Consider the following 13,254-nt stretch of genomic DNA (forward strand, 5'->3'; position numbering starts at 1 on the left):
GCGCCCCTTCTTTACGTTTCACACAGTACCCAGCAGAGTATTTGACACACACTAGGTGCTCAGGAAAGAGCTGCTTTAAGGAAAAAACAACAGGGTGGCCTGGGTGGCTCAGTCGTTAAACGTCTGCCTTCCACTCAGGTCATGATCCCAGGGTCTAGTATCGAGCTCCGCATTGGGGTCCCTGCTCATCAGGAAGCCTGCTTCTCCCTCTCCCACTCCCCCTTTCTTGTGTTACCTCTCTCTCTGTGTCTCTCTCTGTCAAATAAATAAAGTCTTTAAAAAAAAAAAAAGAAAAGAAAAAAACAGACTATGGACTAAAGGAACGATGAATGGTTATGCTTTAATCCTGAGATTAGTCCTGCCTTTGTTGTCAGGACTGGAGAGACTGGAGAGTGCAGACTGGAGAGTGCTACTGCATCCAAAGAAAACAGAAGTGGAGACAGATATCGCAGCTTCTCTGGCTGATATGCCGTAGATGTACTTTACATACATTATCTAATTTACACTTCACCACAGGCTAAGTTTACTATTACTACTGCCCTTATTTTACATATCACAAAACATTACCTGAGACACACAACTAGCAAACAGCCTCCCGGGGACTTGAGCCCAGAGAGAAGTCAGCGTTCAGAAGCCACACCTTTAGGCGCAGTCATGCTTCAGAATATCTAATCACACCTTTTATAGCTCCATTCTCTAACTAACTACCCTTCTTGGGAGAATTGCCTCGTGACATAATATCTGAGGTGGGAGGGAAAGAGGAAGAGGGTAATAAACACAATTCATAACTGACATGTCTCCATCTTCATGGTTTTAATGTTCTTTTCTGTGTGTTAACTCATTTAATCCTCACAGCTGTCAAGTATGTTACTATTCGCTCTTCTAGATAAGGAATGTATCTCTAGAGAACAGCTGGGTTTAAAACAACAACAACAGGGGCACCTGGGTGGCTCAGTAATTAAGCGTCTGCCTTCGGATCCAGCTCAGCATCGCAGGCTTCCTGCTTATTGGGGAGTCTGCTTCTCCCTCTCGCATTCCCCTTGCTTGTGTTCCCTCTCTCGCTGTGACTCTGTCAAATAAATAAAATCTTTAAACAACAACAACAACATGCTTAAATTCCGAGGCTGAGAGGTAGCAAATGTACTGATAGGTAATACCAGGCCTGCCTTCGCCTCTCACCTCAGCCCAGAGTGAGAGTGTAGGTGCTTCCTGTGCTCCCTTCCTTTCTTCCTTATTAATGCTCCGTGAGCCGTAAAGCTTATGTCTGTCTCTACCTGCGCCATAAATCCAAATATGGTTGACATAATGTGCCACTAAGTCATTTCAAAAGCAGAAGCAAGGTAGAGAGGAAACAGAGTGACAATGCATGGAATGCTACATAACAATTAAAAAGAATGAATTACATTGAAACATACCGCCATGAAGTGATCTCCATAGGCATAGTAAGTTGACAAAAATAATAAGAGCAGGGGCGTCTGGGTGGCTCAGTCGTTAAGAGTCTGCCTTCGGCTCAGGTCATGATCCCGGGGTACTGGGATTGAGTCCCGCGTGGGGATTACTGCTGGGTGGGAAGCCTGCTTCTCCCTCTCCCACTCCCCCTGTTCATGTTCCCTCTCTCTCAATGTCTCTGTCTGTCAAATAAATAAACAAAATCTTAAAAAAAAAAAAAAAAAGCCTGCTTTAAAAAAATAAGAGCAAACTGCAGAATAAAAAAATACAGCATGGTACTGTGTATATTTTTTAAAAGACACAAAACAATATGTTACACACACTCACACACACACACATCTACGCAAACACACACCGCAAACAGTTGGTTATACCTCAAACCAATAGCTGATTTCCCTGGGGAAAGGACAAGGCCTGGGGTGAGGTGGGTAGCCCCGGCTGACTTTATCTTTTTACCAGATTATTTATTCAAATAATGTGTATATAAAGGTGAAAGAGGAAAAAAAAAAAAAAGGAAAGCAGAAAAGAAACAAGTGTCGCTGCTGGAAAAGAAAGGATAGCAACACACAGTAAAGTACTGTAAGCGGTAGGAAACCTTCCAGACAACAATCCACTGCCTTGCTCATGTGCATAAGAAACCAGAGGACGAGCAGAGATTTCTCATGTTGGCATTATTATTATGAATTCGGTGAGTTTTAAGATGCAATATCTCCTAACTCTACCAGAAACACAGTGCTGAGAATCTGTACATTAGACCTGGAGCCAGACAGCCGAAGGTCAAGGCCTAACTCTGCGTTTCTCTGTAAACTTGGGCTAATTTCTCAAGGCCTTAGTGTCCTTATCTGCAGAGTGAAGACAACAGTAATATACTTCACAGGATGCTTCGAGGATTGAGATAATACCCAGGAAAGAATAGTAAAATCATGCAGACTGAGACTTAGAACTTATAAATTATGTTTGTGTGGACTGTCTTCCCATCCTTTCCCTCCCACTTCAGAGAACTGTTTTCTCACACCTTTAAGTATGCCCCACACTGAGACAGAATTAAATGAACAAGCCATCAGTCTTCAATATAATATTTGCTGATCACAGGCTTCCATTATTTGAGGCTTTAGATTATGAATATGCCTAGCTTTTAAGCTTCAATAGCCTGCATTCATGTACTTATTTGAAGGAATATATTCATTTGATTCGTGTATACAACATACCCTTTTCCTGTGAAACCTACTTTTGATGCAAGAACTAAAATACCCAAATCAGAGAGACCATTTAAAGTACAAGCCAAAAAATCATAAAAAAATTTTTTTTGCACCTTAAATGTCCTTATCTGTGGTCCTACTAAAATTCCAAGCTGTTCCGAAATTTCCAGAATCCAACTACAAGCCTTATAAGAAAAGGGGTTTCAAAAACAATCAAAGAAACACTGGCACCACCAATATAATCAGACACAAAAGAGAAACATGAGCAGATGAGTAAATATCAGTCGCACACACACAGCACCATGCCGACCACGCAGGATGGAACTAGGTTTAATCACAGCCTCACCTTGGAAACAGAGCCAGGTTCTCGACTTTTGCCGGATGTGCCTGTGTTAAACAGTGCAGGGACCTGCAGATTTCTGGTGAAGCAAAGAAGAATCCAGTTTAAGTTGTTTCGCAGCTTGAGTTCGGAAAGGATCCATTTGAAGGAACCAATTCCACACAAAGCACACATCCCTCCCAGGCTCCTCCACCCCATTCAACCGGGCTGTCAGTTTCGAGCTGGGCGCCCATTGTTCACTCTGTTCTACTCTAATTAGACTTGACAGATTGCTCTTTCTGGCTAGACTGGCTATTGCCAAGATCGGAGAGGAGAGGTGAGGCTGACCTTGTCACTGTGCCCTTGGGATCAGGGCCCCACCCCCCACTCTACTCTACCAACACTGAAATGTATGAAATGTACACCCCCCCACCTCAACTCCCCCCACCGCCAAGCTCGGATCTGGTCCCCTTCTCCTCCAACCGCCTGGCAGTCCCGTCGCCATGGACTTGTGAGATTAAAACCCTCATTGTCTGCAGAAGGGGAATACGTGTGCTCTAATATTTTTCATATTAATACCCTGACCCTTAGTTGTTGTTTTCTTTTTTTTCTTCAGATCTGGTGGGGAAAAACCAGACCAACTTTTCTGAAGGGAAAGATACTGCAATTCTGCCCTGGAGCCCAGAAATACTGGTTGCTTAATGAAACAGAGCTCTGGAAGGATTCAGGCCCTGACACGACCTGCATGGGTCTGAAGCAAATCCCTGGCCTGGCGGCCCTCAGTGTCCATATCTGTAAAATGCCATCAATACTTCTTGAACCTCTGTTGTATCAAAAACAGGTTAGGCTGGTGTTAAATAAAAATTAGACCATGAAATGGTAGAGCTGGAAATGATCTTAGACATCATCTAGTCCAGTATCTTCATCTGGAAGATTATTATAAAAAACAGAGGACAAAGAGGACCCCTATGCACAGGGTCATGAAATTAGTTCTTAAATTTTAAACACCTGGCGCTGAACAACAGCTTGCTAATTAGCTTTGTCTCTAACCTGCCATTTCCCGGTTTATCCTATGCTTGATAACAAATCATATTGGCCAGGAAGGCAACTTGCTTTCTCTGAGGAAGGAATTCTCCTCACCCAAGGACTATGTTTTCAGAAAGCCTTCCTTTACTGAGAATCCCATGGTCCTGTAATAAATAGATCTTGACTCACCACATGGCTCTTACTGGGGTGCAGGATGGAACTCCACAGACTTGAGGTCGGGGTTCTACTCTCAAATAGGAGTGACCCCCTCCTTGACCTAAGTCTGGCTGTGCCTGTTGCCTCAAGGGCTGTGAGCAGGAGAGACTGTTAGAAATTCCTCCTTGGGGGCACCTGGGTGGCTCAGTGGGTTGGGGCCTCTGCCTTTGGTCGTGGTCCGGGGGTCCCGAAATCGAGCCCCACGTCGGGCTCTCTGCTCGGCCGGAAGCCTGCTTCCTACTCTCTCTCTGCCTGCTTCTCCGCCTACTTGTGGTCTCTGTCTGTCAAATAAATAAATAAAATCTTAAAAAAAAAAAAACAACAACAAAACTTCTCCTTGGAACAAATCTAGTGTTTCCTAGTTGGCAATGTAAACCCACTCTTTATGGTTCACTCACCTATCCCCAAGTATTTATTAAAACCCATTTTTGTGTTAAGCCCCTGAAAGCCAGCAAGACTGGTACAATGACTAGGATCCAGCCTCTAGGAGTCTCAGAAGGAGCCAGCAGTGTAAACGCTGATGTGTGTGGGAGCCCGAGGGACGAGGGTGGAAGAAGGAGACAGTCAATTCTCCTTGACTGGGGTTTAAGGAATTTAAACACTTAATAGAGAAAAATAAATAAAATTTTTAAAAAGTCATAAAGGAGATGATAACTAGAGCTAAAACTTTAGGAAATGAAGGCTATTTTCCAGGTGGAAGCAAGGAAAGTACATGGCATTCAGACAGAGTGAGCCCGTTGTTTGGAGGGCGGGGGGATGTTATTGGCCTGCATAGTATGAGAAAGCATCAACCAAAGATGAGACTGGGCACTTAGGTAGAGATCAGTGAAAACACTATATCACAGAGGAAGAAGTTTGGATTTTATTGTAGCAGTTCAGGAGAACCACTGAAAAGTTCCAAGCAGAGAAATAACACCATTCTGATTGCATTTTAGAAAGATGGTGTTGATGGCAGTGGGGAAGACAGATTGGGGGAGGACTGGGAAGGAGCAAGACCCAAGGCAAAGAGACTTAACACAACTGCAACAATTTAGGTGACATGAGACAGTTGACTCAGTCAGTGGGAAGAATCAAGGGAGGGCAATGTTCTAGTTTTTGTTTCCAAGAGACTTCAATCACTTTGGATCCTGACTCGACTAGATCAACTGTAAAGAGAAAATGTGGAAGACAAATAGAGTATTAAATAATATTAAGGTATTCTTGTGCATTTTATTAGGTGTGATAATGTTACCTCGAACAAAGCAGCATACTGAAGGGTTTAATGGGTGAGATAGCACGATGTCTGGATTTGCACTAAAACACTGTAGAAATAATAGATGAAGTAACTATGAAGAAAAGTTAATAATTATTAAATCCACACGATGGATATGTTGGGGTCCGTTATGCTCTATGTATATTTGAAAATCGTCAAAATGAGGGGCGCCTGCGTGGCTCAGTCATGAGGCATCTGCCTTTGGCTCAGGTCATGATCCCAGAGTCCTGGGATAGAGTCCTGCATTGGGCTCCCTTTTCGGTGAGAGAGGCCAGCTTCTCCCTCTCCTACTCTCCCTGCTTGTGTTCCTTTTCTCACTGTCACTCTTTCTGCCAAATAAATAAATAAAATCTTTTTAAAAAATTATCAAAATGAAAACCTAATATATTAGGCAAAGGAAAATGAGATCCCAAATTAAAGAAATTAGAGTAAAAATGGAGAGGAGATAGCTTAAAGATAGAATTAACAATGCTCAGTGACTGGTTAAAAGTGGTTACTGAGGGTTTTTGTTGTTGTTGTTTTGAGAGAGAGAGAGCGAGCACTGAGCTGGGAGGAGAGAGAGAAGCAGGCTCCCCACGAGCAAGAAGCCCGATGATGGGCTCAATCCCGTGATCCTGGGAACATGACCTGAGCCGAAGGCAGAGAGTCAACTCACTGAGCCACCCAGGCACCCCCAAAAGTGGTTATTGAAACTGAAGGGTTGGCATGACTTCCAGGCTTTTGCTTGGGAGCCTGGGGGAGACAGTAAAGAACCTACTCTTTCAGGCATAACGAATTAGATTTTCAGAGAAACACTGAGTTAGTGCTGTCCAATAGGCAGTTGGACACATAGATCTAAAGATCAGGAAAGAAGCTACGGCTGCGGGTGTGAATTTGTGAGCTGTCACTTCACCAACACTTGGGTAGTGATTCAAACAACTGGGAGAGCATGGTGGACGAGAAGGTAAGATGGCTGAGGAAAAAGCCCAAGGCACACTTACATTTAAGAAGTGGGGAGAGGAAGAACTTTGAGAAAAGTAAAATGGCCAGAGGGTAAGTATGAGAAGAAACAGGAAAAACATAATTTCTGGAGAATCTGTCAAGAAATAAGGGGTCAACAGAATCAAATACCCCAAGTTAAAATGTGAAACCCATTGGATTTAGCATCAAAGTGACAACGGCCAAAGAACTTTCAAGAGAAAGTAACGTGTTGAAAAGTGAATCGGGAGAGTAAATGAAGTCTGAAGGATGGGGGAGGGCTGGATTGCATGGTCCTCACAGGAGGAGAGGGTTGCCTAGAAATGGTTTGCAAATAGGCAAGCTCTAGGCCCAATCAAACCTTTGCTCAATGGGGTTCAGTAGAAGTGGATTCCTGAGAGGAGAAAAAGAACAAGTCTTAGTTAAAGCGAGGAGGAGGAGGGTACATTCTATAAAAAGATTAAGCATTAAAAAAAGAAAAAAGAATATAGGGGACAGTTCAATGAAACAAAGATCCTGGAGGGCACTGTGGAGAGAGTTTATGAGGTCAGCAGTGTCTGAGAGTCACGAGGGCAGAAGGGGATTCTTTTGACCTCTGGCTGGCGTGTCTTAGCAACCTCTTCAGTGATTCCCCAAATTCAGTGCTCTCCACTCCACACCATCTTGCTGGTAGCAAATCGGGAAAATGCTTATAGAGCATGACATTGATCATGTCAAACCCTTGCCACAGAACTTTTATTAGCCCCAATACCTACTGCATTAGGTATTAGGTATAATATAGCCCTTACATAATCTGACCCCAACCTGCTTTCTTCAGCCTGATCTTTTTGGGTTTGTTTGTTTTTGTTTTGTCTTCTTTTTCATGAACCTTCCTTCCAAAATGCCAGGCTACTCACTATTCTCTGAATATATTAATTACTTAAAATATTATAGAAAAAGGGCTGAGAAGGGTCTAACATGTGACAGCATTCAACAGATGTTCATTTTTGGATACTAACCGATTTATCATTCCCCAGTTCTCTTTTCCCCAAAGTGTCTTTCCACCTTCCTTTATGTTACACGGCAAGATTCAGATCAGCTGTCATCTCTTCTGGGAAGCCTTTCCTGGGTCTGCAGCACACCACCTCTCCACCTCTCTTGACACTCAGCCTATTTGGATCTGCTTAAATGTGTTTCTCTCATTAGAATATAAGTTTCCAGAAGACCAAAGCCATATATGTATATTTTACATATTTAGAGCATCAATACATCGCACAGTGCATGGCATTCTACATACAAAAAAAAAGTGTTGAAAGAACTTTGCTCCCTTTCCTCTGTTTCCTCTGTTTTTCTTTTCCTTTTTTTCTTTTTCTCTTTTTTAAAACCGCCTTTTTACATGCCGTATGGTATGGTTTCTTATATGATAGCCTCACTCTGTTTTTGCATGGCAGTGGACATTGTTTTTGTCACTCCAGGGTCCCTTCCTGTTCTTCTAGCAACAGCATGGGAATTCTCTGCTCTTAGTCTTTGTGACTCAGATGCCCACCCCCCAACCCTGGGATCAGGGTGAAGGACAAGTCACAGTTGTCTAAATTAGCCAGTTATTATCCCGTTCCTATGGCCTTCCTGACTGGTTTGAGTGAGCATATGCTCTAAGCCTTCCAATTAAAGTAGATCTCAGGACTTGAATCTTCAGAGTTAGTGGAAGAAGGGTGCGCTCTCTCTCTTTCTCTCCCTCTCTCTGCTGGACATGGAGTCAATAGGGTGCAAGACTGCTGTTTGAGAATGAACATAATATTTGGAGAGAAGACAACCAAGAGAAAGAGAGAAACAATCCTGGTGAAGGAAGCAGAACTGAATTCAGCTATGCTTTGAAAGGACACTATTGCTTGTCCATTTGTGTTGGGTTTTCTGTTATTTGCAACAAAACCATCTATTTTTTTTAAGATTTTATTTATTTACTTGTGAGAAAACGAGCACAAACAGGGGGAGGGGCAGAGGGTGAAGCAGGCCCCTGCTGAGCAGGGAGCCCAACACTGGTCTCCATCCCAGGACCCTGGGATCATGACTCGGGCCCAAGGCAGACACTTAACTTACTGAGCCACCCAGATGCCCCATCAATAAAACCATCTTAACTGATACAATATTTACGTATAACTGATTTATGTAACTGATATAATAATTATTTATATTCTGAATCTAGTACATTGTTTGACACATGAGACTCTTTTTAACAAATGTGTGTTTAGTTGATAAGTAAGTCATTGTGAGGTACAGCAGTTACTGATTTCTATAGGGCAACTTGGCAATATGTATTTACAACCTTAAAAAAGATCATTCTTCTGGGTGTGCCTGGGTGGCTTAGTGGGTTAAAGCCTCTGCCTTAGGCTCAGATCATGATCCCGGGGTCCTGGGATTGAGCCCCACATCAGGCTCTCTGGTTGGTGGGGAGCCTGCTTCCTCCTCTTTCTCTCTGCCTACTTGTGATCTCTGTCAAATAAATAAATAAAATCTTGGAAAAAAAAAGATCATTCTTCTGGAGATGGATGGCGGTGGCAGTGACACACCACGTGAATATACTTAATGGCACTGAAAGATGGTAAACTTTATGTTACATATTTTACCACAATAAAAAAGAATAAAAGACAAAAAAAAAAAAAACCATTAGACTAGAAATAAAGCCTAACAGACCAGTTAACAAATGAAAAAATAGGGACAGGAAGGCTTGTTGTACTGTACCAGTAAAATGAGTAATCATTCTCTACTTCTGGAAAATGCATCATAGGGAGATAGAGAAATATATAAAGTTGGTTTATCTGAGCATTATTGGTAACCTCAGTAGAAACTGGGTGCTAAAATCATGATATATTCAAAGAATGGGATATTATACAGTCATTAAATTGATAAAGTTAGATTCACATATTACTTTGGAACATACATATCAGAATGCTAGAAATATTAGAATTATATTAATGTCAAATAGTTTCACAAAAATAAGGCAAGACTTCTTATAAGATTTATGAATTGGAGCCAAATGATTGGATGGAAGAACATTATTCAGTAAGTGGTGGGAAGTAAACTGCTCACTCAGAAAGAAGTCACTGTACATAATTGAATATCAGATACCACTGGTTGTAAGACACTTGCTGAGTTCAGAGATGTCAAAATGTGAAAAAGTATATATCTAGAACTGACCAAATATAGTATGTTTAGGGGCAGAAATTTATACATGTTGGTGACTGGAATGAAGGAAAGGGGACATGAAAATCATTAGATAAAGTGAACCTAAGAAGGGAAGTGTTGGGGCACCTGGGTGGCTCAGTTGGTTAAGCATCTGCCTCAGGCACAGATCGTGATCCTGGGGTCCTGGGATCGAGCCCTGCATCGTCTCCCTCTCACTCTACTGTTCCCCTTGCTTGTGCTCTCTCACTCTCTCTGTCAAAAAAATAAATAAAATCTTAAAAAAAAAAGAGAGAGGGGAACTGTTTTCAGGTCAATAGAATAAAATTATTTTATACTAAGTTAAAAAGAAGTGAATTGAAAGGCTTTGAGGAGAGGTATAAGATGGCCACAAAAGCATGCACTGAAGGTTAATTTTGTAACTAAACTAAAGGAAACAAGCAACTATCCCTGCTAATTTGGACGCTGTACAATAGGTTATAATAAGTGTTAGCTCATTTACATTTGTGAGGTTTCTTTCTCTACTTTGTCTCAGGTAGAGGCCAGGCTTTGATTTTCTTTTTTCTAGATTTTATTTTTGAGGTGCCTAGTTGAGGTGGTTCAGTCTGTTAAAGTTCCTACCCTTGGTTTTGCCTCAGGTCATGATCTCCTGGGATTGAGCCCTGAGACAGGCTCCATGCTCAGTGGGGAGTCTGCCGGCACTTTCTCTCCCTCTTCCCCTCCCCCAGCTCACTGGGGTGCCTGTGTGATCTCGCACTCTCTCTCTGTCTCTCTCCGTCCAAAATAAATGAATCAATCTTAAAAAATATAGATTTTATTTTTAAGTAGTCTCTACACCCAACATGGGGCTTGAACTTACAACCCCAAGATCAAGTCACATGTTCCACCTAGAGCCAGCCATGCACCCCTGCCAAGCTTGTAATTTTAGCTTCCCCTTCCCCTGTTTTAAGAAGGGGTTTGGCAGCTGAAGAGAGATAAAAAGGCACGGAAGTAACAAATTGCTAGTACTTGAGAAGAAGGCTCAAAAGTCTACATTTTTCATTAACAGAATACAGGGAAACCAAGACTTCCCCTAGAGTGTTCTGTATCTCCTCCCATGTTGTTAAAAACTTTCACTAAGCATTACTCTGTTGTTAAACTCAACTACTTCTATCCAAGCAGTCTCGCAAGTTAGGAATTTGACCAGCTGTCCATGGGGAAGTGGGCTAAAAAAATGTCAAGCATCTTCTCTATCTCTCTTTCTCACATACACACCCTACACATTCACAGATTTCAGTGCTTAGCAATACACCACATATATGCTATTTATTCACATGGCTTGTTCCTTATTTTCGGTTATTTCTGTCCTCCGTAAAGTGGGGAAGGCCAATTACTCTTAGTTATTGCTGTGACTCACAGGGAGTTCAAGTCAGGCACCCAGGATCACAGCCATCAGCAGCTGCTGCATCCATAGCCTCTTCGGAGTTGCCCCATTTGAAGTAATGACTGATCACAGACAAAAGACCTTGACCAAGAGCCACAGGTATGGCTCTAGGCAAAAATGCCTTGGTAAACAATTTACCTCATAGAATGTCAGATTTACTAGGAAAATTAAAATACACGTCAGCCCTGTAGTTCCTAACCTTTGAGAAACAATACACTTACCTTAGGAGTTTTGAAATATCGCAGGGTAAGGTCCCAGGGCTGTATATTTTTCAAAAAAGCTTCAAAGGCAATTGTGGGGCATTCAAAGCTGAGAATCACTGCTCAAATCCCATTCCTTTCATTTTACAGGCCTGGGGCCCAGAGAGGTTGCTGGCTTGCCCCATATCACACACCTGGTTAAAAACAGAATCCAGACTAGAACTCAAACTTCCTGATTTCTGGCCTAGGGTCTTTCTTCTTACACCAGCATCCTGCCCCATTGATCATTTCTAAATTTTTCCTATTATTCCTTCCTAATACATTTGAAAATGTATAATCCAACTACTGGCCATTTTAATAACAAAATCATGCAGTTGCAAAATCTAGCATTTAGGAAAGAAGCCAGTCACAAAAGACTATATATGATATGATTTCACTTACATGAAATGTCCAGAACAGGCAACCCCACAGAGATGGCAGTAGGTTAATAGATCACCAGGAACTGTGGGGATAGGGTGCAAATAGGGGCAGGATTTCTTTCTGCGGTGATGAAAATGTTCTACACTTAATTGTGGTGATGGTTGCCCAACTCTGTGAATATACTAAAAGCTACTGAATCATACTACTTTCAAAAGGGGAGTTGTATGGTATGTGAATTATACTCAATAAAACTGTTAAAAACCTAGCACTAACTTCTCACTGGATTCTGAAAGATAATTACTTTTTTTTTTTACTTATTTCATTCACCAACATTTCTCTAAAATTATAAGCAGTCTCCAGATGGGTTTTTTCCTTAAATTTAGGTTATCCCTATTTAGGTCCATTTCCCAGTGTGCTGTACCCCCAACAGCAGATTAATCTTCCTAGAGCTTGTATGGTATTCGGGATCCTTGTCCTTCAAAGTGTCAGACTCTGTGCCTTTGCCAAGATCATTCCCTCCACTGAGAAGGCTAATCTGTGTGTGTTCAAGGCCTACCTAGGTCAGATGCCCCCTCCTCAAGGGTCTTCCTTCTACCACACTGGGGGTGTTCTGCCTTCCAGGATATAAAATTCTGACCCAATGTTTTGATAACATGTAACAAAACTCAACAGCCTTCTAGCCTGGGCTCTGGGCCATTACCACCCATGAGTGGTCCTTCACTAATTTCATTTTCCTTCCTGTAGCACCCTTGTCTAGCAGCAAATTCCGTGTCATTTGTTTTGTTTGTTGCTTTCTTCTGCCCATTATGCTATCCTTCCCCTGCTCTTTTTCCCACCTCCTCACTCCTACCTCCCCCCCACCTTTTTATAAAGGGCCTCGGTCCCAGGACGCTGGGATCATGACCTGAGCCAAAGGCAGAGGCTCAACAGGCTGAGCCACCCAGGTGCCCCTCCCACACTCCTTTCTACCTCTGCCCTTCATTCCTGCCTAACTCTTGTTAAATATTCAGGACTCTGGAAACATACCATCTCTTCCAGAAAGGCCTCTGACACCTCCCCTCATCATTAGGATGATGGCCAAACTAAAGTAATGGCAAGGAAGTGTAGAAAAACAGACAAATTTGAAAAGTCTTAAGGAGGCAGAATTGGTAGAACTTGCCAATGTGAAATAAATGCAAACATAAATCTTAAGGATCAAATAGAATTAACACTGAATGGGAGAATAAGAACTGGTAATAATTTAGAGCAATTTCATATGTTTTTCCAAGCTTTATATCATCTGCAGTTTTAATAAGATGATTCTCTCTGTCCTGCCGAGCACGTCTTCCTTTTAAATATCTCTTTTCTAATATTGCTTTATTGATCCAGAGTCTTTCATGACTCTCTCCTCACTAATGCACCAAGCCTAAACTCTGCTTGCTTTAAAGGCTCTTACAGCTGGATCAGCCCTTCCCATCAGCTCCACCTGGCTGTGGTCCAGCCGGCTGCCTCATCCTCCCCACACAGATCTTGCTCACTCCCCCTTCTAGCACTCTGGCCACCTTCTTGTCCCAGGCAGTCCTATCCCCATGCACATCTCAGGGACCATTCAATGCTCAGCTTCATGAAATCCTGCCTCCCTGGTCCATGCCTCC

At 42.3% G+C, this 13,254-nt stretch overlaps 1 long non-coding RNA gene across 3 annotated transcripts in view; it reads right to left on the minus strand.

Annotated features, from left to right (window-relative positions):
- Positions 1 to 234: 234 nt before the first annotated feature.
- LOC116878988 overlaps positions 235 to 13,254 on the minus strand; it is a 37,085-nt gene continuing 24,065 nt past the window's right edge. Inside the window, exons 3-5 of one of the 3 annotated variants that reach the window (XR_004384937.1) lie at positions 11,222 to 11,394; positions 2,995 to 3,067; positions 235 to 255 (exon numbers count right to left, since the gene is read on the minus strand). This is a non-coding gene — a long non-coding RNA (uncharacterized LOC116878988). Of the gene's footprint in view, positions 256 to 1,598; positions 1,654 to 2,994; positions 3,068 to 11,221; positions 11,395 to 13,254 lie in introns of those variants that run through there. The other 2 variants (XR_004384935.1, XR_004384936.1) reach the window with 2 other exon arrangements.

Source organism: Lontra canadensis, unplaced genomic scaffold, assembly GCF_010015895.1.
Source record: "Lontra canadensis isolate GAN:19392208 unplaced genomic scaffold, GSC_riverotter_1.0 scaffold59, whole genome shotgun sequence".
NCBI lineage: Eukaryota > Metazoa > Chordata > Mammalia > Carnivora > Mustelidae > Lontra > Lontra canadensis.